The sequence below is a fragment of the Hipposideros armiger genome, unplaced genomic scaffold (assembly GCF_001890085.2).
Source record: "Hipposideros armiger isolate ML-2016 unplaced genomic scaffold, ASM189008v1 scaffold_292, whole genome shotgun sequence".
In the NCBI taxonomy this organism is placed as follows: Eukaryota; Metazoa; Chordata; class Mammalia; order Chiroptera; family Hipposideridae; genus Hipposideros; species Hipposideros armiger.
The window spans coordinates 535762-562868 of NW_017731642.1; the positions used below are offsets into that span (position 1 = coordinate 535762).

Genomic DNA, 27107 nt, shown 5'->3' on the forward strand with positions numbered 1-27107 from the left:
TATGGAAATCTGTATGGAGGTATCTCAAAAAACTGGAAATGGAACTACCTTAAGACCCAGCAATTCCACTCCTAGGTATTTATCCAGAAAAACCCAAGACATTAATTCAAAAAAATATATGCACCCCTATGTTCATTGCAGCGCTATTCACAATAGCCAAGACTTGGAAACAACCAAAATGCCCATCGGTAGACGACTGGATTAAGAAACTATGGTACATTTACACAATGGAGTATTACTCAGCTATAAAGAAGAAGGAAATCGTTCCATTTGCAACAATATGGATGGACTAGAGAACAGTAGGCTAAGTGAAATAAGTCAGTCAGAGAAAGACAAATATCATATGATCTCACTTAGATGTGGAATCTAAAGACTGGAATAAATGATAAATGTAAACAGAAATAGTCTCAGAGACACAGAGGAAAAACTGAGGGTTGCTAGTTGGGAGGGGGGTGGGGATGAAGGAGAAGGGGAAGGGACGAGACAATATAAATTGGTGACTACACTATTGCCTCAGGGATAGAAAAGACAGTCTGGGGAATATAATCAATAATGTTGTAAATCTTTTTTAGGGGGCCAGATGGACTCATGTCTTGTTAGGGAGAACACTTCATAGACGGTGTATAGGCCTGACCACCGCACTGTATTTCCAAAGCTGATGTTGAATAATATTGTATGTCAACTATAATTATATGTACATATAGTCGCAGGATGTGAAGTAGAGTGTGGGAATGGAGTCAATGGAATTGTAATAGATAAGCATGATATCGGGGGTGGGAGGGCAGTGGATGGGGGGAGGGAGGTTGTTACTTTGTGAGGGTGAAAAGGATAACTATTGCATTTTTTGTACACCTGAAACTAATAATAATAATAAAATTAAAAAATAAAATAAAAGATACAGAGAGGTGTCACTGGGTGAATTTTTACTCTTCAGACCAAGAACAAGGACGGGATTAGCCTACTGCTTACAGTAGACTGGGGCATTCTCAAGTGACAGGGGGCTTACCAGAAGGGCTCAGGGACTATTTGTTTCCATTTAGTACATACAGAGGAAGGATCTCAAACTGGAGGCGGCAGAACACATGATAAGAGGGGATGCCTGCCAGAGGTGGGGATTTGGTATTGACAGCTGTTCATCACTTCAGTGAGCTCAGGCTACTCCAGGCTCAGACAAAATCCCCCCGGAGCACAGCAGGAGTTTACAGATAGGATCTCAGAGCTGCTGTTTGAAATTTCTGAGAAATTATGGAAAGGAGAAAAGTACTAGAAGAGCAGAGGGTCATATTTTACCCCAATTTTCAAAACAGATGGGACTTTGAACATGAATTATCAGCTACAAAACTAATTATTAAACAATTGGTAAGCTCTTGTAAAAGAATGTTGTAATCACTAATATTGGAACATTGGCTCCCAGGAGTAAATTTCCTTAAAGTTTAAGGCTTAACATAACTAAATTTACTTGGTGGGAATTAGGCTGGAAATCAGAGAAATACTATAAAATAAACATGGGCTGTCTTGATTACTGCAAAGTATTTGACAAAATTTCCCAAGATTATTGGGATCATATAGTAAATGTAAGTAGAAAGATATTATTTTGGGATAAAATCATTCTAAGAAGACATCACCCAGGTTCCCAGTTAACTTAATTACAGCGCTGATCTACAGGCTGTCTCTAGTGGCATGCCACAAGTCTCTAGTTTTAGAGATATTTCCCCTTATGACATATATCGAGATTTGGAAGGCAGACCTATCACAAAAGCAGATGACACAAGTCTGGGAAGGACAGTGAATGCTTCAGATTATAGAATTAAGATTCAAAATTTTATAGTTGGATGGACCAAATAAATCCAATGGAAGTGTAAAAAGATAGAATAGCTAAAGTATTATTCACAGATATCCAAGAGAGGCTTGACAGGAAGGGCTTCCTGGGTGAAAAAGATCTAGGCATTTTAATTAATGACTAGTCTTCTTTAGACTATGGTGCGGGCCATGTTATGAAAAAGCTCCTGGGAATGTAGATTGTATAGTGTCCCAATCAAGGGAACCAATACCCCATTGTTCTCAGAACATCTGGAATTTTACACTTGTTTCTGGGAGCAAGAATTAAAGTAAATATTGAATCCAAAAGGAGGGGAGAAAGGCATTTGGAAACTTTCCTTTGTGGAACAGTTGAAATAACTGAGGACATTTAGCGTGGAGAAAGGACAGTTTATTCCAACTGGCACCACAAAGCAAGGCCAGGACATAGTAGGCAGCCTCCAAGATGGCTCCCAGGGATCCCCATCTTCTGTTTAGTCCACTGTCACACTGCATCAAGAATTTAAATTACAGTATGTATTAACTCAAAGAATGATGACTCAGAATTCTGATTATCTAAGATCCAGTCTAATTAAAAGTGGGAAAGCAATAGTTAATGTGCTTCCTTACACGAACAGCCACAACTGAATGGGATTCTATGTATTACAGCTAGTGGTCATTTATTCCACAGGACAGGAAGCTCCTGCATGCTCAGTAACTGGGAAACATCTGAGACACTCAAACACTTAACACAAGCTGAACAATCACAGGACGGGACAGGACAGTTGGGCTCCTCCTCCCTGCTTCTAGGAGGGTATCTTTCTCACTGTGAATCAAATGGGATCCCATTCTTTCGGCTTTCATCTCTTCTGTCACTTCTTTGCAGGGTGAGTTGCACCTTTCCATCTGGGGCAAATCCCAAATTCTAAGTAGCCCAATTATAATAAGTAAGGACATTAAAGCCGATTAAACTACAAAGGTCAGTATAGGAAAAGAAAAATATTTTATCCTTTCCAAACATCAGTCTCTTTTACTATGGTCTTATTAGCAGTCTCTTGTTATATTTCATAATAGATTTTTCAAAAAGTATCTTTGCTATAAGACCTGAGGGGCAGAGGTAATCCATTAAGATGAAACCAAAGATGTGAACACAGCAGAGCCACTAGCACAGAGAAGGCACTCAGGAAATGCCTTATTGAATTGGCCTGTACTGGATTGGATTGAATCGAACAGATTTAAATTAAAGCGCTCAAGATGAGGCATTTAATAAACCATCATCTAATTGAACTGGACTGGCAAAATAAATCATGGTACATCCATATCCTGGAATACGGTGCAGTCTTTAGAAAGACTAATTCTGCTCCCAGAGCAGCCCAGAGGAGCACTACCAGGCTTCTCTGTGCGCTAACAGAGCAGCGTTTCCAGGATTTATTGTTCCATTAGGAAGCAACAATAAGAAGTAGCCAAAGAGTAGGTATCCTTATCCCACTGTATGCCATCCTAAGGCATACAAGAAAAGGCATATATTTTTAAAGCACATTATGTCTAGCTTATTGATTAAAATCTACTCGAGTATACCAAACAGATGGTTGAATACTTAAAACTTTGTTCTTTGACAACCTAGTTGAGTAGTGTATTAGTTTCCTAGTGCTGTCATAATTAATTGCCACAAATTGGTGGCTGAGAACAACAGAAATTTATCTCTCACCGTTCAGGAGGCCAGAAGTCTGAAATCAAGGTGTCAGGCAGGATTGGTTCCTTCCTGGGACCCTGAGGGAGAATCTGAGAATCTGTTCCATGCCTCTTTCTAGCTTCTGGTGGTTGCCAGCAATCCTTGACATTCCTTGGCCAGCTGCTACATCACTCCAATCTCTGCCTCCATTGTCACATGGCCTCCATCTCTCTCTGAGGTCTCTGTATCTCCACATGGCCTTCTTATAATGACACTAGTCATTAGATTTATGACCCACCCAATCCAGTATAACCTTGTCTTAACTAATTACATCTGTAAAGATCCTATTTCTAAATAAGGTCACATTCTGATGTTCCCGATGGACATGAGTTTTGAGAGGACATTATTCAATCCAGTACAAGTTAGTATGCATCAACCTTACAGCTGGGGAAAATACTGCCTTTATCTTACCGGCTATGGTGGTGTGTTAACTCGAATATGAATTTCTATAGAAGTTTTTTGTTATAATTTAAGACATTTTTCCTCCTACATTCTCTGGGAGTATGAAGAAAATCTGAAAGCCCTTCTTGTAATATTACCATAATTTTTTACCCTCACGCTAATTTGTGCAAGTAAAATTTTCCATTTAAATTTATATTTTTCAAATTAAAAAAAATTAAATTAGGGTATAATTTACATACAGTGCAATGCACAGGTCTTAAAGGTACAATTTAATGAGTTTTGACAAATGTATACACCAGTGTAAATCATACTCCAATCAAAATATAGAACATTTTCATCATCTTATAAAGTTCTTTTATGCTTCTTCCCAGTCAACCCTACTCTCCAAAAGCAACTGTTACTCTGATTTCTATCCCCATAGATGAGTTGTATCTGTTCTTGCACTTCATGTAAATGGAATCATACGATATGTACTCTTTGCATCTGGCTTCCTTAGCTAATAAACATGTTTTTGCATATATCAGTAGTTCATTTCTTTTTGTTACTGAGTAGTATCCCATTGGATGAATGTACCACAATCTGTTAATCTACTCACCTATTGATACACATTTGGATTGCTTCCAGTTTTAAGATATTTTGAATAAATCTGCTAGAAACATTCACATACAAGTTTTTTGTGGACATATGTTTTCATTTTCTGGGTAAATGCTTAGGAGTAGAATTGTTGGGTCATAGAGTAGATGTTTAACTTTATAAGGAACTGCCAAACAATTTTCCAGTGGTGGCACCATCTTCACTGCACTGGCAGTGTGAAAGGGCCAGTTGCGTTATATCCTCATCAGTATTGTTGCTGTCAGTCTAGTGGGTGGAATTTAATTTGCATTTCCTAGATGCATAGAGATGTTGACGAGCACCTTTTTGCATCTATATTGGCCATTTGTGTAACTTCTGTTTAAAATTGTACTCCAGGAATTGTGCAAAGAAAAATAGTGGAGAGTGGAACATGATTTTTTGCTTAGTTTTGTTTATTTCCCCGAGTTGCAAGCCCTTTCCTATCAGGTGGTTATTCAAGTTCACCTAGAATTGAACTGAGCTGGTGCTGAGGTGTAGCTTTATTCGGATTGAGTTTACCTGTGATTTACTCAACTCCCAAACAGCTTCTGCTATTTTTTGTTTACCTTTGGCTTCAACTTTTATAGGACACTAGAATCCCAAAACTAGAAGAATGTTTGAAACTATATAATTTTTGTCTGTCTCCCAGCCCCTTCTCCACTGATGCTGTCACAGCAAAATCCAGGAAGGGGAAGATGAATTTATTGGGGTTTTTTATGTATGTATTTTTTGTGCCACTTTTTAATTTATTGCTTGTCAGCAACAAACCCGCCTTTCTGTGCCCTATGGAGCTGGAGTCTATAGCCTCCGTTTCCCCCTTGCCAGTTGGCTGGATGTTAGGCCCTGTCAACAGAGGGCATTGGAGAGACGCTGCAAATCCGGAAGAGAAAGAAGGGACAATTTCTTCTTTCAGTGTCTTGTTTTTCTATTTGGTGGCAACAAGATCAGCATGCAGGGGTCCTGGCAGCGTTCCCTAGAGAGGAAGGTGGTTCTTTGGTCTGGCAGCAAGTCCTCTCCAACATGTGTCAACACACTGTCTCCACAGAGGTCTGAATCTCAGCCTTCCAGGGACCCCTTTTCTGAATTTCTAAGTTTCTTCATATTTATTTTTCCTTCAGCTTTAGGGGTAGTCACTGCTCTCTGCAGTTACTACTTTAGAGTTCTCCTTTACCACTTTCAGTAGTTAACCACCTTTTATGTAGTTGGCAATCCTTGATATGAAATCTTCTCTATTCAAATTTCTGGTGTGGTTTATGTCTTCTGACTAAACCCAAGGGTCTTTCAGGTTCCAATCCCTCCTACCAGCACACGCTGTTATATAAAGCCCAACTGATTTATCCTTGTAAATTCTCTGTCGTTGGCAGGCCTACTCTTCCATTGCAGTCCCAGGTGGTAGTTTCACTGGTCCCCAGACAGCACTGTCTTTGCACACACTAGTCCCAACTCCTGCAGTCCTTTCCCCACCTCCCTCCTCTGGCCTGGCACACTCAGTCAGCCTTCCAGGTGGCTCACAGAGCATCTCCCTGGGGAAATCTCCACTCCTACATCTATCTATAACCGCCCACTTCTCAAGTGTGGAAGTGAGAGTTCTCTGCTATACCTAGAAAGGGCTCGTTTCTCTCTGGAATATACATTGGGTTGTCGGAAAAGTCATGACGCATTTTTGCAGCAAAAAACATAGAAAAAATACATCATGACTTTTCCAACAACCCAATAGTTTATCAAGGTTTCTTTGCATCTATCACTTTTCGCTAGTCCCATAAAAAAGAATGGTTTTATTCTTCCAGGTTATTCTTGTTGCTTCCCATGACAAATTCTTTCCCGCCCCTCTATATCTTAACTGGTAATCAGGAGCCTCTAGGAATTCTTGCATATGGAGAGAGAAATTTTTACTTCTTATTATAATCTTCACTAATTCATTTATTTATTCAACAAATATTAGGTGCTCAAGTACCTACTATGTGCCATTGTTCTGGAAACTAAAAATACAGTATGAACAACAACAAAAAGTCATTTCATTTCATGGAACTTACATTCCAGTGGGGAGAATAAACAAACAAATATGTAATAAGCCAGGTGATGATAAATGTTATAAGATTAAATTAGGTTAAGGAAGATAACTGATGGCAGTGAGGGTGCTATTTTATATTGATGGTCTGGAAAAGCCTCTCTCCTTAAGGGACACTTGAGCAGAGAGACCTCAAGGAACTTGGAGCATGAGCCCTGGGCTTTGTGAGAGACAAGCGTTCTAAGCACAGAAAACAGCAAGAGCAAAAGCCCTGTGGTGAGTGTGTATTTGGTGTGTTTGAGGACAGTTAGGAAGCCAGGATACAGGGCATCAAGTGACTGAAGGGAGGAGTGGCAGACAAGGTGAAAGAGACAATGGGGGGCAGAGCAGTCAGTGTCCCATAGGCCTCTTAGGGGCACTGCAGGTTCGTTCTCTGAGTGAGATGCAGAGCCACTGGACATTTCTGAACCGAGCAGAGAAGTGATTGGACTCACATTTTAAAAGGCTCACTCTAGCTTCTGTATTGAGAACACAGCTAGGTGGATTCTGTACTAATTTACTAATTTTCATTTTAAACATGAATATGTGTGTGTACAATTTGTATAACTCAAAAAAATTTTTTTAATAAATAAATAACTCTCCACAGCTTGCAACAAAATTAAGTCTTTGCAGAATGCCCATATCGTCCGAGGCCGGGCCCCATGGGAAGGCAAGATGGCCCAGGGATCCGCTTCTCAATTTTAATTTCAGCCCTTCAGATGCAGGATGCCCAAAGGGGAGTCCAGAGGAGACAGGAGAGAACACGGGTCAGATTCAAATTGCAACATATTGTTTAATCATTCCATGTAGAACTATTATTTGGATTCAAAACAATATTTTATACCTATGTATAAAATACATACACACACACCCATTTAATTTTTTAAGTTAGCTAACTCGCCAAACTTTTACTGTTAGCAAGGCTATTATCCAGTTGTCCCATTTTTTTTCTTATCCCTTGGAAGGAAAAGGTGTGGTAAAACTGGGGTTCTCCAGGCAGTCCAGAGCTGAGTGGAGGCCCTGCTCCCGCCCTAGGCTGAGTCCTGAGAGCCAGCCCAGGACATATCAGTAGGGATGAGGGTGGGGCATGGGCTGGGAGTCAAGTTCATCTCTCCCCCTCATCCCATTTATAAATTCCTACTATATTTGGCATAGGGGCATCATCACCCCCCACCTCGCTGCCTCCACACGCCCTGGTTCCTATATGCACACGTGGGAGGTAGAAGCCTGTTCCATTGCTGGACATGACTGGTTGCGACTTCTTCCTAATCTTGAGCTGAACTCTGCCTCCCAGAAACTTGTCTCCTCTGGCCTTAGCTCAACCCTCTGGATGGACCCTTATGGAAGAATAAGCTGTGATGTTTCTACAGGAGGATTAGGTGAGACTCATATCTTCAGCCTGCCTTTCTCACCAGTGCTCATGTCAACTGAGTTTGTCCTCACAACCAGCCTGTGCTATAGGTATTGCTACCTGTCTTACAGGTGAGGAAACAATGGGTGTAGAGAGAAAAGAGAGGGATCACTAGCCTTAAGGGAAGAAAGAGGGACTGGAGAATTGAGAGGTGTGGAGAAGGCATAGAATCACTGTTGAGGGTGTTGCAATCAAAACTATGTGACCCCCCCCTAAAACTAAAATATTTGCTATCTGGCCCTTTACAGAAAATGTTTTCCAGCCCCTCTAATATACCATCAGCTCTATGAAGGCTAGAACCACATCTTACTTCTCTTCGTATTTCAGGACTGTGCCTAAAATACAGGGATGTCAATAGGTATTAAGAAAATATGAATGAAAAACATCAGATACCATCTTTTTCAACAGCATGCTTATTCTCACTAATGTGAAGAAGATTGACATTGTGGCCTTTTTTTTTAAGGCAGCACATCCTGCTATTTTTATACCCTCATTTTAAAAAAGGTGATAAATGGCCACCACTGCACGAATATTTAATAGAGCACCTTAAAACTGATGCTGGACTGATTTCACAGGCCCTGATGTTTCTGTTAGATGAAAGCTGCCAAATGATACCTGAAAACCCCAATTATGCCCAAACCCAGCCAAAGTCACATTTTTTACTTCACTGTGTTCTTCTAAACTATAAATTTTCCAGCTTAGCTCAACAAAGAGTGATGTAAAGCTTCACATATGTGGTGAGTTATTTTATGGGCCCTTGGATCTAAGAGCACATAGCAGCTGTAATATGGGCAATGAGACCTGATGAGAAATCAGCCTGGTTCTGAAATACAATGTTTCTAATTATACTAAGAACAATGACATTAAAAGTGACCGTCATTATCTCTAGGGAGAATGAGGACCAGTGGGGGATCAGAGCACTAGAGCCTAGGATTCACATGGAGAAGGCCACAGTTATGAGTCCTGCATCTCAATATTCCCATCAGCCTCAGGGATAAGTCTAAAGAGATGTCTCTTCTTTTCTTTTTTTTTCCTTGTTAAATAAAATGGGATTTATCCCGGGGCCAGGTGATGCCAAAGAGAGTCCTGTGCCTACCACTTTCTCTACTTTCCCTAGGCCGCTTTCAACTTAGAGGCCCCCCCACCCCTCAACTCAAGGACAGACAATCAAAAAGAGATTTTGTTCCTAATAGACAATGAGCAGGGGCTCAGTTGACAGCCCATGTGCTAAATGATATAACCTGAATAGCTTCAATTTATTGCATGCTCCCTGTGGGCTAGGCAACAGACAAAGTTGTGGACACATCTTAGCTCATTTGCTCCTCATAGCAACCTGTGTTGTAGGTGTCATTGTCTACATGTTACAGTGAGAAAGCTGAAGCTCAGAGAGATAAAAAGAGGTGATTTTGCCACCTAGGTAGTAGTGGGGCTAGGATTCAAACCCGGGATGCCTGGACACCCATGCTTTACCAGAGCCTTGTGTACAAGGCAGCTGTGCCCTCAGAGTTTGCCCTAAGTGAGGAGAGGAGAACACACACACACACACACACACACACACACACACACACACACACACACACACGTCAGATGCCAAACTAAGGTAGCAGAGGATTGAGGTGCAGGCCTGAATGGCCCTCCGAGAGGAAGCACACGGGCGAGAGAAGGGCATGGAGGCTTCCTGGAGGTGACCCTGGAAGGGCAGGAGACCAATGTATAGCTAGACATGGACACCCACCTGACTTTGTCTATCTGCATGGCCAGAGGAGCCTCTTCCATCGGAGGTGCTCAATAATTATTTATCAAGTCCACTAACAAATGTAACTAACACCAATTGGTTTCTACTTTTCCACTAACATAATGAGACCCAATAACCACCATCCAGGGCATAAGCAAGGTGGTTTTTTCACCCTAATGCTGTTCTCTAGGGTGCCCACTGCTTTGCACCTTGCCTTCCAGGACTTAGAACTGGGCTTCCAGGGCCCGCACTCGCTTCCCTGAACTGTCACAGAAGTGGTCGGCTTTGAGTATTTAGTCTCCATCCTGGCCTGGCAGTGGGTCCCTTACCCCCCATTCGTCCCACCATCTCCCACTGAGGTTCCCCACCCTCCAATCCCAGGCTAACAGTGAAAGAGATGGGGATGGAGACTGTGCTCGTGGACTCTGCCGTTTCCAAGGCCGCATCACTGACCTAAGGGCAGCTGCCACGTCTTTCTCTTGGTTCCTGGCTCTTTGTCAATGTGGGATTGGTAGCTGGGCAGAGCTTTGCACTCCACCCCATAAGAATCAACCAGCCTGTCCAATGGCAAAGAGTTGGCTCCCCTGACCCCGGGGCTCAGGTGCTCCTGTGCAATAAGTAGCTGACAGCCAGCAAATATTCAAACGTTCGTTAGCAATGGGGAGGGTGGGGAGGGAAATTTAAATGAGTCTTAGGGGATTGGAGAAATTATTTGGCGAAAAGTTTCTAAGCTTCTTCTGCTTGACACCCATAAATTTCAGGGGCTGCGTGTGCTAACAGCTTTTGATTTATGATGTCTTTATTCTTGCATTGTATTTAAGCCAAATTATGGAAAGGTAACAAGAGTAAAAAGAGCCTTTTAAAAATGCTTTGGGATCCATCATGGGGTTAAGCCATTCCTGTCAGTCTTTGCCACCTGTTTGTTAAAACAAGGGCTCTATGTGCTGACAGCCTAGCTAATTGGTGTTGGATGCCAGCCCACCAGGAGTCCACCTCTTCTAAGAAACTTTGCTCTCCCCTCTCCCTGCCCCCTGCCTCCAGCAGGACCTTTTAATGGCTGCTGAGTGCAAGGAGGAAAGCAAGCCTTGGGTAAACTTTGTGGGACCAGGTTTCACTCAGCTGCCACAGCACAGAGATAGTCCCAGCACCTGCAATTAAAATGCTTACAATAGAACCAATATGCCCCTGTTCTACTGTCCAGGGGTTGCAAAGCTCCCTGCGAATGCTGAACACAAATTAACAAAACGCTGTGTCAGCCTTTCTTGTCCCATTACAATGTTATTGTCATATTTATTAGCACAATTCCCTGGAGGACACTGGTTGGAGTATCTAAAAAGTGAATTAAGCTCCCTCCTTGGCTATACAGGGAAAATGCTTAGCCATCTCCCCACGGCACACATAAACTTTGCAATTTGTACTCAAAGCAACTCCTCTGCCCCCTCCCCAAAGACAAGCCTTTGGTGTTCTCTCCAACTGTAATTATCCTCCATTCATGCGACTGTAAAATGACTAGGTTGTTGCCACTGCTTTCATTTTAAAGAACAGTTCTATTATCCGTTTACTAAAATTTAACAACCTACAGCATTTCCATGAATTAATTACAGTCGGAGGGGAAAGCAAACACAAACTCCATCTAAAAATTGTTCTAAATCACATTATCCTAATTGCTTGATGCCTGAATTAAGTTTGCAGCCTCCCTCAATCACTCCCCTCCTGCTCTGTGCCTGTCTAGCTGCCTGCTTCCTCACTCATCTGCAGGAGACATATTTTACTAGGAGTAGTAGAAAAGCCGAATGAAGACTAAAACAAACAAAAACAGAAAAACACTTCCTTGGAATATTTGACAAGGAAGGAAAAGATATGCTAGTGTCACAGTTTTGTTCTTGGCACCTACATGGATGTGCATTCCAAGACCTTCCTTCTTCCCCCTTGCCCCAAAACATTCTCAAGTCTTGCAACAAGAGAGGATTATGGATCTATCATATAAAGAGAGGGCACAGAGGAAGTCTACGGAGAGAATCAGGGTCAGGGGAGTGACGTGTCAGCAATGTCTTGAAGGATACACAGAATCTCATCACCTGGAGAAATGAAGGAAGAGAATTCCAGGACACAAAAATAGAAAGTGAAAAAAAACACAGAGGCTTTGAGAATGTATGGAAAGAGCAAAAGGCTCATGTGGCCTTTTTCATTTCTGTTTTTGCATATGTTTTATAATATATAATACAATAATATAGTTGTATGTATATAATCTATGAATATACATATTTTAGAGATGTGAGCTCAAGGAATTATTTATAATGGAGAACACCATCCAAACATTTGGCAATCATTGATGTAAGCAATGGAATCTATCTGAAATACTTAAGCAGTTGAGTGACTAAAGAGCTGTGTCTTAAAAATATAACCTTGGCACAATGCATGAAGTGGATGAAGCCAGGGAACTGCAGGCACAGAGTGGGGGCTGAAGGCCATGGCCATGGTCCAGGTGGAAAATGCTAAGACGAGCCCGAGCAAGGGCAACATAGGGGTAGAGGAAAGGGGAGAAGTGCAGGAAACTCTTTCAGAAGCAGCATCGATTAGGACTTGGTTTCCAGTTCGAAGGCATAGGGTAAGGAGAGTTGAGGATTCTGACACCATCATTTTACACATTTACTGAGGAAGCAGTGCTAGCTTTCATGATGACAGAAGAAAGGAGAAAGAGAGATGTGGGGAAATGGGATAAATGATGAGTCTGGTTTTGGGGAATGTTGAATGTAGGATGCCTGGGGAACATGTAGGTGGAGACCTCCATTAAAACCATTGAAATTCCAACCTGGAACTCAAGGAACTAGCCAAGAAAGCCTTTGAGTACACAACTTCCTCATGTAATCACCCATTCCCCTGTCTGTCCACATATCCTTAATCCATCGGGAAATCATGGGGAGCACCTCTCTGTGCCAGGCCCCAGGTTCATGTGGTTGGAGGAAGGGGTAGTCCACAAGCAGAGGCTGTTCCTGGGATGATAAGGGTAAGTAAGCCCTGGTGCTAGCCACTTGGGACATCAGTCTTTGCCCTGGAGGCTCACACAACAATCTTGATGCTATCACATATCAGCTGAGGAACCCAAAGCCAAGGGCACTCGCTCTCACTCATCTCACTACGGCCTTCCTCACACTGCCTGCCATATCAGGGCTCAGAATCTACTGGAAATCATTAGTCAGGGGGCATTGGGTGGGATGTGGGTAAAGAAAGCCACTAACAGAGCCCCCAGGAAAGTCACTCAAGACCCAAAGCAGCTCTCCTGGTGATTTCCCTCAATTCCTGGGATGTCAGCCTTAACTGTGACAGGCCAGAGTCAAACTCGATTCACACCATCAAATATGAGTAAGGAGAATGTTTGAGTTATATGTTATAAGCAATATATTTTCAAACTCCTCCTTGCTCAAGCATTACCTATTGCCCATTTTTAAATTGGAGATTCTAGGAAAATTTTACAGACAATGGTTCTTGGCCTAAGATTCAACCATGCAAGGTTTTTGTCCTAACCCTGCTACTGTCATCGATACTGAAGCAAGACATTTAATTTATGGTACCTCAGTCTCCTTGCAACAAAACTGGTTTAACCACCTCGTGGGGAAGCAATACAATGCATTTGAACATCAGTTTAAAAATTCAGGCCACAATAACTATTATTCATGTTTAACAGGTTAATCTCTCAAGAATTAGAGGAAAGCCCAGATTGAAAAATTCAAGAAAATCTAATCAAAGGGATGAAAGTAAGATTAACGAGTTTCATTCAAATAGAATCTGTATCCTCAGGACTCCCCCTCCCAACTGGTGCACAAAGTATCTTAGGATGTCTCCTGACCCACTTAAGTCCCACTGGGAGAGGCAGGACGCACAGCGGGAGCTGTCAGCAACCAATCTTATCAGTACAACCCTCCTTGTTGAGTTTCATCATTTTATGGACTTTGTGAACTTGCACTGCTGGGGGAGGAGGAGATGGGGGGAGATCCCAGTTGCCAGTTAAAAAGGATTTGGAGACATCAGACCACCTCCTCTGCCCTTAGGAGAGAGTTGGAACCTGTGTGAAGTACATCCTCAGCCATCTGGAGTAGGTACAGCAGAAATGTGACTGACATAAAATTCAAAGAAATGTAGATGTTTGCTGAGTCATAAGAGACCATTGTGCGGCACATTTACCGTTTATAGTTTACAGGGACATAGAGGAAAGCTGAATCTTTAGAGGAACTAGAGGAAAGCTCAATCTTACGATGAGCACTCTTATGCGCCGCATTTTGTGCCCCCAAAATTCATATGTTGAAGGCTTAACCCCCAATGTAACAGTATTTGGAACTAGGACCTTTAAAGAGGCAAAAAAGGTTAAATGAGGCTCTAAGAGTGGGGCCCTGATCCAATAGGACTGGTGTCCCTATGAGAAGAGGGGGAGACACGGGGGGGTGAAAGCACACAGGGGAGGGCTGTGTGAGGACACAGCCAGGTAACCATTGACAAGCCAAGGAGAGAGGCCTGAGGAGAAAGCACATAGCTCGCACCTTGATCTTGGACTTCTAGCCTCCAGAATTGTTAGAAAATAAAATTTCTGTTGTTCAAGCCACCCAAGCTCTGGTATTTTATTATGGCAGCCCCAGCAAACTAATACAGGCTCTATGAATACGTTCTCTCCTTTAGCACAGGAAAGAGAGATCAGCACTGTTTTCATCCTACTAATATGTAACCAAAATAAAGACATCTTGTTCTTGTGAACTTGCTTGTTTATTGCACTTTGTGCTTCTTGTTGTTCCTCAGTGTTACTTCTGAATCAACCCACCCCCACTCCTCTACAGTCCTGCCATGACTCATCATGATACAGGATGGAAGCTTCCATCCCTCTCTCAGACAGCTGCAGACAGGGTGAGGGCATAACTGATTGAGCTGATGTGCAGCACTTTGTGTAAGCTCTTCAAATCAAAAGCCAAGAAAAAAATTGTGTCTTCTTCAACCCCAGTGAGGTGCCCATCACTGATTTTCCATTCTGCAGTGACACTCCAAGTCAAAGGAGCCACACAGATAAAACTGTTGTTCTAAAGGTTTTTAACCTGCTTCTGGGGGCAGTTCAGACACAAATTCACAGAGAGTGGACAGTGGAGAAGTGAAATTGATGGTGTCACACACCATCTTCTGAATAAACACGGCCCAGAGGGGGACATGAAAATGTCCAGCTGCCTCCATGGACATGAGACATGGACCTATCATGGCTCCTATGATATCATATTGTATACATCACATCTGAACTCTTTGTCACCACTGAGTCAGACTTAACATTACATAGTGAGACAGGGTGTCCAATGACCCTGACTTCCAGGGCAGGCATTCTCTCACTAGAGGACTAAGCTTGCTGTGACATACTAGCCTGTGTGGGAGTCAGAGGGGAGCCTGAACTGCAGTTGCAGAACTGTGGGCAGTCCATGACAGTAAACATGGTGGCTAGCTGTGGGATGTTGGGCCATGGCCACTCCTGAGAGAGCAGCTGGAAATCTGCTCTGATGGGTGGCTCAAACTTCCCCAGAATTAGAGTCACCAACAGGGGCATTCTCTAAAAGCTGCCCAGCATTACAAGAGTCCCAGGTGGAGCTGCAAGGCTCCTTATGTCAATCACTTCTGCCACGTCCTATGAGCCAAGAAAGTCACTTAGGACACTCAGAGTCAAGGAGAGGGTAATTAAACCCCACATCTTCGCTGAAGGAATGTCCAAGAGTCTGTGGCCATCTTTATTCCTCCACCCCATTCTTATATACTGACCGAAGAGAAAGTCCTCAGACATGGATGGGATTTCTACATCTTGAATGAAAGTGTGTGGTGTATCCAGAACTAGTGCAGGAGCCAGGTCCCACTGGAGCAAAGGCACAGGTTTGGAGTCAGACATACCTGGCTTTGAGACTAGTTATACCACTTACTGGGTGACCTTGAGCCAGTTGCTTAAACTCACTGGATCTCAGGGATTTTGTCTGTCAAGTGGAATAATGATATATTCCAGGGTTATCATGTGGATACCTAGTACAAACGCTGCACCAGCATGGTCCCTTTGTAAGTGTTCCTGCTTTTAAGCAAACCCGGAGAATAGTGAGGATTTGACAAAGGTATTTTTAAAATACAGCGTTTATGATAAAAAAAAAAAGCCAAAGCATAATCTGAAAGAGAATGAGACATGATAGAAAGGGTCTTCTCACTTAGCTTAAAGCAGCAATTTTTAGACAAAATTCACTAGCAAACATCTTCCCAGAATGTCAAATTTACCCCCAAATTCCTGCCATGCTATCTGAGATGGCTCTGCTTAGCAGTCATGTAGAGAACTGGCAAGACAGCACCATCTTTTCCTAAACTGTAATTAATCAGGCATTGGGGAGGTGAGAGAGAGTGAAATGCGTGGCAGGTTGGCATGTTCTGATCCACAGGTGCTCAGCGGTGGTGATAACAACCCCTGCAGAGGGGCATTTTGGAAATGTGTTGGAGATGGTACACAGTTGAGGGCAGGGTGAGTGTTACTGTACTTAGGAGGGCAAAGACCAAGGATGATGGATGCTTTCACGGGGTTGTCCCTCATAAAGAAGCACTGTCTTACCATATAGTCACACAAGTGAAAACCTTGTTTTTCTGAATCTAGAACTAACTTATTTTACATATAACCATAATGTATTTCTACTCAGACATGAGATACACTTTATTTTCCAGGAATGCAATTAGTACATAAATCAAGGGAAGACTGTTCTCTGTTTTGTTCAGAATTCCAAGAGTTGTATACCACTGTGGAAAGTCATGTCACTGGCAGCAGCACCAGCTTGTGTTATCCATGTCACCAATACCACGTGCCCGTTTGCAGCCGCACTGACATAGCAGATGTCAAGCACCTGATCACATTATTACAGCATCCAGAGAGGGGTGCCTGCCCCAGAAGTAATCACAAATTATTTTGCCTTCATTCCTCTTTATAGTTCAGTTATGACAGTACACTGATTTTTTTCTTACATTATAGGTGTGAGTGGGTTATGTTATCTGGGAATTTCACTTCAGAATTGTAAACAGGGAGTTAAACATTTGTAATAAAAATGAGGGTTGACTCTGACAGGGCGGAGAGCCTACTGCTTTAAAAGAAGTTCGCTGTGGATCACAAATGCCTTTCCAAGTGGAAACACCAGGGAATCATTTCCTTTCTGGAACCTGCAGGACCTGGGACCAGCTCAGGGAGGCTGAGCAGGAGCAGCTGGCCCTGCGGCATGAAAGAGCTCTTTCTCTTCAGCCCTCACAGGTGAAAAGACACAGAAGCCCCATCAGCTTCTCAAAACTGAAGTGAAGACTCAGCAGACCTCATACAGCCATGTGACCCTGGACACGTTATTTAACGTAAGCCTCAGTTTTGCTCTCTGTGTCATGGAGATAAAAATGGCCTCTCCCATATTGACTTCCTATGTGGATTAAATCAGATAAATAAGATAAAGCCTGTTTAGTGCTTCCCTCATCATCCCAGAGCATATGATGCTCCACAAATGGGAACATGTATTCACTACCACTCACACAGCGCTTGACAGTTTACAAAGCCCTATTCCGTAGGCTGTTTCCTTTGAACTTTAGATACATTATCCCAAGTAACCTTCGCAACAACTTCTGAAATATTGTGTCCTATGATCCAATAAAGTAGGAGTAACACCAAAGAGTATGCATGCTCATTCCACAACTCCAGGCTGCCTCCACCCATGCCAACGCTGTCATTCATTGAATCATTCATTCATTCAACAAACATTTATTAAGTGCTTGCCACATCTGAGGCACTGGACCTCAGCAGTGGGGACTGACAGGAATACCAACCCCAGGGAGGAGGGGAGACTCAGGGAGACCCACAGTGGCCATGATACTTGCCCTGGGTCACACTGGTAGGCATTAAACTGGCTTTTCCTACTTGGAATCCATGCTGCTCCATTCGTATGTATTCTGTGCAGCAGTGAGGACAAAAGTAGACCCTCAAAGGAGGAAGAAGTTACTGGCAGTCGAAGCTGAGGTAAGTTCTACAGGGAAAGATGCCCTTGCTAACAATTGGAGCCCCCAGCAATGGAAAGGGCAGCCTCTTGAGGATGAAGGCTTTGCTCTCTACATCCTCCAAAGACACTGGGGAAGAGTTTGAGGCTTGGCCTGGGAGGGAGCCTTCAAAATCCATCCAATCTAAGAATCTGGGACTCCTATAGAGACCACTTCTCAGAGTATAGATTTTTGCTTTTAACTCTTCCCTTCAAATGTCAGATGTTTTTGCCTCAAGCTGATTAGTTAGGTTAGTATTTTAATCTTCCACCTTCCACAGAAGGGTGAGCTGCTGGAAAATGGTCTGGAACTTAAGTGGTTCCATGGTGCAAGTATAAATTGTCCTTATCCTAAATCTGTATTCTCAGGGATGAGGAAAAAAAAACAACCCTGGAAACTGATAATCAATCTACCAAGCACAGAAGCAGATACAGAAAATCTTGGTGAAAGGGTGCCCTGGGTTTGCTTAACTTGGAAGTCACGTGACCCACACTGTCCACTATTTGAAATTCACAAGGACAAGCTAAGTCTTTGGTTCCACGGAAATTTTTTTTCTTCAAACATGAAAATGTCAAGTATCATCATAAAAATAGTGACCTAACCTGTGCTCATAAATATATATATGTATATTTTTAATGATTATACTTCCAGTTCATTCCATATTATTCTGGTATCAAGCCAATTAGTAAGAACTCAGTTTCTCAGCATTTGACCTTAGCAGAGGTTTGAGGTGATTCCAGGGAAATGTGTGTGACACAAATTTTTCTGAATGTCCTTTTTTCTTACTCTGCTCTCAGAGAACTTTTAGTTTCTTATTTTTTACTGGGCTCATGACAAATGACTTCTAACTAAAAGGAAGGGCAATAGAAAGAAAGGACTCTATACCACCATGTATCATTGGCCATCAGACATTGTCACATAGATTACACCCCAACTTGAGTTTCTAACTCAATTCCCTGAAGAGTGTTTATAGTCACCTGTTCTCATTAAGGCAACACATAGTCGTATGGCTTCTCACTGTGGGACCAATTAACCATTTCCACATCAGGCACCAACATAACCCTACCATATAATTTGCCCTCTTTATTTATGTTAAGTACTTAATATTAATTGTTACACTCAAAAAGAGAGCTCTATTTCCACACAGTGAGTGCTAATTTCAAACATTAGAACCAGTTGGGTGTTTTTTTTTCACTGTTGCTATGCTTTGTCTGTAATTTGTGCACCAAAATGTAAAGCTATCTATAGCTTTCTACTCGAAGCATTTTTTGCACATGAGCTCTTTAAGTGACATAATCAAATATGCTTGAGCATCTTTTGGCATCTGAAAGGGAGAATTCCCACTATAAAGAGAAATGCACATATGATTGGATTGACCCTCAAATCTCATGGCCAACTCCCCCAGCACAGGCAACAATGGCAGCAGCATGAGCCAATGACCACAGGTTTCTGAAGACTGAATCATGAGAGAAATCTATTCCTACAGTGGAATTTTTTACCGATCAAAAAACTCAATGACATTTTTTAGTTACTCTCTTTGGGATGAACAGCGTATCTTCATAGCTAATTGTTGGATTAAGCCTGGACATCACCATGATTTCCCAATAGCAAGTGCACTAAATCTTAAAGGACTAAGGAGGAAGACCCTAAAGAATGAGCATGATTCCTATTGGCTTGTAATTGTTTAGAAATGGTTAGGCCCAAAGGAATTGTGTAAATTCCACAACCTCCAAATCCTGTCTCCAAAACAAAAAGCATGTGAATGCTCCGGAGTTGGCTTTCACCTTGTTTTTCTCTTCAGTTCTTCCTTTCCTCATTCACCAAGGCCATGGTTGCCTGTCAAAATAGGATTAAAATCCTGAGGCCAGCCCCAGGCCAGCTCCAAAGCTGCATCCAAGGCAGACCCTCAGACATGGCCACCGTGAGTATTAACATTGGTCTGGTGAGAGGGCCTGGCTCCAGACACCAAAGAAAAGCACACTCCTTGGTTGGGCCCTGCTTTCCTCATCAGAACAATGATACCCCAGGATGACTTGTGGGCAAATGTGAAAGGGAAAACAGAAAATCTTTCCTTCAGTCCAAAAGGAAAAGACCCATAAAGTCTATAAAGTGACAATCATAGGCTAATGTTAGCTATTACTGAATCATTGCTGAACTGCACCAGAAGGGGGATAGAATAGGCTCTCTGCAGAGTTTTATCCCAGCACCTATTTGTTCAGAATGTGCCATTTTCCCTTGGCTGGACTGAGTGAGACCCAATCAGTGTAATTCTGTGCTCTGCCCAGCTTAGCATTTGTTCCCAAGTTTAGTACCCGTCTTCATGAAAGGCATATTTCTTTAGAATTACTTTCAAGTCATATGTTTCTTTTTCAAAAGAATGAAGGCTTTTGCTCTATCATAATTAGCACAGAAAGAGAAAAAGGGCAAAGGCTGTTGTTACAAAACATTCAGCTCCCAAAAGTTGAGTCACCATCGTGGGGCTAACCAGACAACGTTACCACCTTTCCAAGCACAGCATTGACACCATTTTTCCCTGGCACATTAATTTTTTCATAGCAGCCAACCCCACTCCTGTGCTTCTGTATCATATGCCCTATGGAGACAGTAAGGCCACCACTTGTCAGCCCAGGCAGTTCCCCAGCGGGCTGGCACAGCCTGGCTGCAGGAGCATGCAATCATCTTGCATTTCAGCAGCAGTGGGATCAAGTTCCAATTGTGTGATTAATAAATGTGGCTGCTGAAAAAGAAATGCTCATCTGCCTCCCTACGAACAAAGATTTAGGTAGAACATGTCTGAGTTGGTTAGAGAGTACAGAGAAGTTTATAGGGTTTTGTGCTACCAGATTCTCTGTAAAACACAACAGATCAAACCATAACAACAGCAATTCCAGAGAAGTCCACGAGGTGGGTCTCAAATATTCCCATTACCCCGGGGTGTCACATAGATTCAATGACATGACTTTTCAGCTTAATACAAAGTGAGACCTGACACTGGGTAATAAATTCCTTTCTGTCCTATAATAGTAGTCCTGGAAGTCATCATTGCAAGCAGCAAGAGGTATTTTATCTCCTCAATGAGGGCAACGTGCCTCTTCTGATTGAAATTTTTTTATTTATTCCAGAATGCACAAATCCTGTTTGCTGGTCATCTCCATTCCACCTTCCCAAAGGCAGGGATGTTCTTGACAGAGCTTGACCCAGAAGGAAGCTTTGTCACCAGCATCATGTCCCAGCCAGGTCTCTTGGATAAGAAAAGCAGGAGCCCACTAATGCTAACATTTGAAAAGCCAGAGGGAGGAAGAGAGGTCTGACTTCTAAAGGAGTGATTTGCACCCATCACCACTTGCCTTCCAGCTGCTGTGGCCAAATAGCAGTGTCCCTCCCCTAAAAGCTGCCTACCAGTGACAGGCAGCACTGGGCTCTGTGTGTGTGTGTGTGTGTGTGTGTGTGTGTGTGTGTGTGTGTGTGTGTCTGAGAGGGTTCATTGTGCAGCAGGCTCTGAAATGCTCCGTGCTCCTGTTCCTTTTCAGACATTAATACATGTGGATCAGAATAAGCCAAATTTTATACAGCCCTAAGAACGTCCAAAATGGCCCTTCTGCCTGCAGTTCCTCTGCTTCGAGTCTCAATCTAAATCTTGCATCTGACAAATGGCGGTGAGAGTTTGCAGAAATATTAAGGAATGAACCTTTGCCAGAGCTGAAACTGAGGTAAATGCAACAATGAAAAACACTTCGAACCTCATAGGATTGCAGCCAAAGCACTCAAAGTAGGTATATGCATACCAACAAATGCAGAATTCGCCACGGCGATTTATAGCAGATTCTAACAGAGATTTATAGCAAGGACTAGAGAGTGGCGCTTTTGCAAAGGCAGAGGTTTGAGGCGGAAAGGTAGAAAAGGAAAATAAAGAAAGAGAAAGCAACAGATTCAAATACAACTCAAACATTCTGAGCCACTCTTTCAGTCTCAGAAATTCTACCATGATTTGGGTGATCCGAACAGTATTTGAACCACGTTGGAAAATGTCACAATACAAAAGATGTTTGAATTAAAATCCAGTAGGTTTGCCAAAAGACCAATTGTTAAAAATTGGCAGCATTCCAGACAACTTACCAGGCTGCATACTGCCCGGGGCTGAGAGAATTGCTAATTCCAGACAAAGTTAATTATCATCTTATTGATAAAGGGGTAATTTTTTAAAGCTCATGGTGTGGCTTTTGTGACTCATTAATTAAAATTTAGAGTAATTTACTAGACACAGTGGTGGCTTCTGTTACATTATATATGTACGGAACCATCTGACTTTTCTCCCAGGAGCTGCTTTTAATCCCCTGGTCTGTCTTCACCTGTCTGTCTTTGAAGGCAACAAAAATATTTTTTAAAAAACGTGTAAATCTCAAACTAGACTTTTGGGAGATTGCAGGATTAAGAAATTAAGATGTCCAAGGAGACAATCAAAGCTCCCTCCTACAGATGTCAAATTTACCCACCAAAATTAAGAAGCACGTGTGTTCTCACACCCACAGGGACGGCTTCCACAAACTTCATCTCCAAAATGTTAGACGAAATTTTTATGTTCTTTGATAATTAGACGGGAAGAGCGTCTTTCTTCATCTCCTTTCCCTTCTGCCCCACACCATCCCCAAATAAAGGCAGAAGGCTCCGGGAAGAGAAGCGGCACGGATGAAACCGGAGGTGATTGAAATCTGAAGCCCCCAGCCCGACAAGGGGCACTGTCGCCTCCTGCTTTCTTTAGGACCCGTGGGTTGCGGTAAGCACGCCGCCGGGGCCCCCTGGCTTCAGTGTGATGCTGAGACTTCCAGGGGTACTGACTGGGGAGGAACAGCGTCCCGTGGAGCTCTGCCTCGGGGCCCCTGGGAGCGAGTCCCGAGCCTCCGCCCCCCCGCCACCTTCTGTCTGGACCCAGTGTTGGCTCTAAGGTATCTTAAGGGGCGAGAGTGTCCTGTGTGCTGTGTCCTCCCGCCACGCAAACTGTAAACACACCTGCAAAACACTCTGAAATCTAAATCCCCAAATGTACGTAAAGGTTCTTTCTCTCTGAGCATTCCTTGTTTTTGATTTAAGGGAACTTCAGCAGTGTGTGCCTTGAACTTGTTGAAGTCTTTGAGATCCAAAACTGAGATTAAAAAAAATAAAAGCCACCACTTTATGAGAGAGGGTTTTAGTTTTTTGGGTTTTTTTTTTTTAACGCAATCTGATTTTTACATCATTTAAAGTTTAAAAAGTGTTTTTTCAATTCTACCTTGGTACTTTGGGGCATCGCTTGAATTTTTATCATAAACATATGTAACATTTTAAAAAGTCAATGCTTTTTCGAATTTTCAAGATAAAAGTTCTTACAGCACAGCGACAGTCCTTGGGTTGGCTTGTTTTCCAGCAGCTGGGCTGCCTGTTTTACCTGCTGTTGGAGGAGAGCCCTACGACCCCAGCCCCCAGAACCCAAGAACCAGAAAGTGAAACTGCTTCTGCTAGTTTCACTTGCCTCGAAAACACACCACCAAAAGCAAATAAATGACCGAAACCAGTTGACGATGGTTTCTCTTATTGTTGTCTTTTCTTTCTATTATCCTTCATTTGCTTTTTTTCCCTTTTTGCAGCAGAATAAAAGTAATTTTGGTAGCACAGGGAAGAAATGTAATAAACATGTTAAACATGAAAGAGCGGGGTTTTGTGAGGTGTGCACTTTACTTATAACTCCACAAATCAAACAGACAGATAAATTTACCAAAATATGACACAGTTCCTCCACATAAGCAATTTAAAGAGCTGAAGAAAACACATTCCTGTTGTTCAAAATATCTGTCACAAATATGTTGAAAAGGTAACGATTTTGAAGCCACCAGCTTCCCTAAAACTGAAGGCTTTACCTTAACCTTTTATTTGAGTTTTCACGATCACTACTGCTTTTCTTGGTAGTCTTCACTCCGCTGCTTTTGCGCACATACCCACCTCATTTTCTCAGGCTAGTTCTACCAAGCAATACAAAGAGTGCTCCGCGCAAATATTGTACCCCTAGATGGTTTACTTGCCCACACTGTAAATTCCTTCACAGTTATTTTTATGCTTTCACTCCAAATATTATTTTATTGAAAAAGAAAAAGTCTTGAGAAAAATAAAAACCCGACTATGACTCTCACTCTTTAAAAATGATTCCTCTGGTTGAAAAGGAAGAAAAACAGCATACAACCAATAATTCAATTCTGAATCACCTGGACTTCTTTCCAAAAGACCACAATGTCTCAGACCAACCAAAGAGCCACTTTCTCAGGAAGCTGCTGATTGTGGTCGCTCTGAAGTATGGTCAGAGACTCAAGGGACAGCACGGTGAGCCATCTCTTGTTTACTGTTTACAGGTGGTGGTGGTGGGAAGAACTTTGACCAAGCGCCTCAACCGTCGGTCAAATGACTGACATGAAGCTGGCACCTCATCTCTCGCTCCTGTCCTGCTCAGCAAGCAACTTAGAGAGGAAGCCTTGTGTCACCAGGAGGGACACATGGAAGCGGGTTCAAGTCACACAATACCCCAACTGGGAAGGAGGAGACTGTGGATTGGAATTTGGGAAAACTGCTCAGGATACTCCACAGTCCCCTGGTTTTTTCCCCTCAAACTAACAAGCATCAGCAACTAGCAATAAATAGTGTTCTCATCTATCCTGGTTAATTAGGAAAAACCAGCAGAAAGACACATAAAATATTCCATCTGGTATACAAAACAATGAAATTCAATTTAAAAAAACCACTCTTGCATGTTCACAACACATCACTTTTAAAAATTCAATTTAGGTAAATATTTTTATCCCAAGACATACTAAAAATTTTTTAAGTAACAAACCAAACAAAGCAAAGCAAAAATCATCATAAAAAAACACTAATCGGTTATTTGAGTTTATATTTTTTTCTACATTGAGTTCACACAACTTTTGACATATTTAAATGCAGAGTTAAAGAGTAGCGAATATGTATATACCCCAAATTCATACACTATATAATTCTATACTACATCTTCCCCTCTGAGATCTGATCAAGAAATCAAACCTTGTATTCTGAGTAGAAGGAACTGAAGTTGACTTGCCAGCCTCAGTGGTTTTACTGTAGGGCACTCATGCATTGCCACAGAGGTAGGCACGCAACCCAGAAAAACTGAAACAGGTAACCTGTCATGCCGACAGTAGAAAGAGAAAGCTCCCATGTGAACAGCACACCCTCCGGTTGTGTATCTCCCTTACCTACGGCTTGTTCACCAGAGCCCTGATCGGGTTCTTTACCAGGCCAGGAATGTTGACTCAGAAGACAGAAGACTTTCGGTACATGCAAACCGAGTATTGCAAAAGCTAATCTTCCACCCGTGTGTTAGCAGCTCACAGTTAGTCTCCAGCAGCCCTGCTCTCCGGCTGCAAACATCTCATTAGACTAATGCATTCAGCACAGGCAGAAAACTCGATTTACCATAGCTACAGCAATGAATTTCCATTACGATGACAGCTTCAACCACATCATGTCCGGAAAACCAGCCAACCACTGGCTTTTAAAGAACACACACATTTTACATGCAGAAAACGAGGCATGCGTGCGTGTGTGTGTGTGTGTGTGTGTGTGTGTGTTTCATGTTTCCTTCCTCTTAGCAGCCCAACTAAGAGAAATGTGCAGTGTAGCTTTTTGCCGACATGAGCTGCAAGGTAATGACACTTCTCCTTCTTTGGTAGTTACGTCCTTGTAATAACCTGAATTATGTCACAATTGTCAGAATGGGTGTTCCCAACATTTCGGTTTTCATTACCCCTCCTCTGTTGCCATAGAAACCAGACTGTAACATCATCTCTTTGTCCCAGTCCTGCAGCACTGGGCTTACGAGATACTGGTGAGCTGAAAGAGTAAATGTTTGACTTTGGACAAATAAAATAAAAAAGAAGTGTTCTAATGACATCATGTTCAGGAGAGACTGTGTGTTGGACAGAGGAGTGTGCCTACGCAGGTGAACACACCATGGTCATACATATTAACTCTTCACCTGCATACCACACATGTGGTCAGTTCATTAAAACGGGGCCCTGACTTCAGCTCCAGACCTATGTGTGTAAGTGCAGAAGCCTCTCTACACTCATGACCACGGATGGGGCCTGCATGGGGTGGAATGGTCCTCATACAGGAAAAGGCTGCTATTCATCCTCCGTGCCCCATTGTGCTCCCTGTGGCAAATCAATTTATACTGGTGATGGGACTTTTTCTTCTTATTATATTTTGTGGAGTAAAGTAAGGCTCCCAGTTTCATTCACCCCATTCTAGAGTTTTATTCCCAAGTATTTCCTACAAAACAAAACATCCATTCAACAAAAATGTGGCCACCCACAGACTTACTCCTGGGGATGAGCAAACAAGCAAATTTAGCCAGGACTAAACATCAACTAGGGCTAATTAGGGCTTAAGCCACCACTTGGACAGTTATCGAGAGTGAAAAGAAAATGAAATTACAACTTGAGGTTTTTCTAAATAGACAGGCAGAGTCACAATAGAAAGAAATAAGAAATCTCTCTCCTCCGAATTACGAGCATAAGGAAAAATTAAATTTTTTTTAAGTTAAAGCATTGTACTTATTGAGCAAGAAGTAAATTCACTACTTAGTTCATAATCTAATTTTATTGTTTAGTTTTGAGTGGGAAAAGGCAAGTTTGGGAGTTTTTCATTTTGGTTATTGAATATAAGTTGATTTCATTAAAGGAAGAGGAGGGAGAGGAGGGAAGAGAAAAAGAGAATGAAAGGAAACAGGACCCAGTGGATGATTTCCATTTGGCCAGCATCTGTCTCTCATCCACAGTAGTTGTCCATGTGCCCGTGGCCTCAAACCCAATCAATCCCACACTCCACTCAGCAAAGCACCCTGAGTGCTCTGAAAGGCTAGACAAGTCTTCACTTTAAAATGTTTCTTCAGATAAAGGAAACAAATATCTCTTAAATCATCAGAAATATTCCCCCCAATCCTATAAAATAAGAAGGCGGCTTGGCAAAATCTGAAAGAAGGGAGTTTTCGGTTTCCCAGCCCAGCTTGGGGAGAATTTATGATTCTGATCCTGGGCGCCCACACCTCCTCACCTCTTCCCAGATGCACTGTTGTTGTGACCTGTCCTTAGGGTGGGTGTGGCTGGGATGCAGGCACTGGCATCATAAGTTAACCGTAAAATGAGGCTTAAATGGAAATTAGCTAAAGCTGGTTTGCTTTAAAAAAAAACCCAGATAGGTGATAGATGATTGATGATGATGAGAAAGAGAGATAGAGAATATTACTGAAATTTCTTTATACAAC

General features: G+C 42.4%; 1 protein-coding gene across 3 annotated transcripts in view; it reads right to left on the reverse strand.

Annotated features, from left to right (window-relative positions):
• Positions 1–25284, reverse strand: part of SCML4 (Scm polycomb group protein like 4) — a 104024-nt gene extending 78740 nt beyond the window's left edge. For all 3 annotated transcript variants that reach the window (XM_019658959.1, XM_019658960.1, XM_019658958.1), the window contains exon 1: positions 25036–25284. The gene's annotated coding sequence lies outside the window, so the exon portion shown is untranslated. The remainder of the gene's footprint in view (positions 1–25035) is intronic.
• Between the last annotated feature and the right edge of the window lie 1823 nt (positions 25285–27107).